This window comes from Galeopterus variegatus, unplaced genomic scaffold (assembly GCF_000696425.1).
Source record: "Galeopterus variegatus unplaced genomic scaffold, G_variegatus-3.0.2 Scaffold8297, whole genome shotgun sequence".
Classification (NCBI taxonomy): Eukaryota; Metazoa; Chordata; class Mammalia; order Dermoptera; family Cynocephalidae; genus Galeopterus; species Galeopterus variegatus.
Window position 1 is genome coordinate 42,695 of NW_007734408.1, and position 1,025 is coordinate 43,719.

Consider the following 1,025-nt stretch of genomic DNA (forward strand, 5'->3'; position numbering starts at 1 on the left):
AAATGGTGTGCTGTGCAACATGCTGTAACATGAGTAAGTCACCCAAATTTAAAAGTTTAAAGCCATCTTATTACTTTTTGTAATGAATAAAAGCTTACCTTTTATGGCTTTCTTGTTCTACGATATCTCTTTTCTGCAAAGTGGATTGTAAAGACTAAATGTCACATGAGAATACATCTAATAATGTCTGATAATGCTCTTATCCAAATATGGTAGAAATTCAGTAGCCTTAGTTAAAATGCCTTCTTACATAGTTTCTGAACAGTTTTTTTATATTTTTAATTTCTTCAAATTTTCTTAATAAATATGTGCTAATTTTATCATGAATAAAAATGTAATAAATTTATTTTTTAAAAAACACAGAAAATGAAGTTGATAAGTCACAAACAGAGATGACCTCACAAGTGTAGAATTGGAAGCCATCTATTTGATTTAATTCTGTGGGCACTCAGTACAATCTCTTTCCCTTAAAAGAGTATCTTTAGAGAGTATTCATTTGAATGTTGAAGGCTTCAAGGTTTCCAAATAAAATTCAAGAATCTCTCTGGTAGATAGAGGCTGGGGAAATTTCAACAGGATTATCTGACAGCTAGCTGAGAGCAAATATCTGTGAAAATAGGACAGTAGACAGACAGCAGAAATAGGGGAATAAACTGGGGCAAAAACAAGAAGGAAAGAAAAGGCCAAAGACAAATATATATAGGCTCGTGGCCAGTATAACCATATGTTTTTACCATTACTCATTTTTACCAACATGGCTTACCTGCCCAATGTTTGACTATACAGTAAAACAGATACTACTTTCCCTGAATATTGTGTATTCTAAACATTTAAGATTCAAATAAGGGCAGGAATTACTAACCCAAAAATAACTTTCAGAAACTTTTAGTAATTGATTATTCTATGAAAATATAGATCTGTTTCTAGAGTTCAAAGATTACAGAATTTTGAATTTTTATATAGTTTCCAAATAACTAAATTTATACACTGAATCAAGGGCTTATGGGCCGGCCCCATGGCTCACT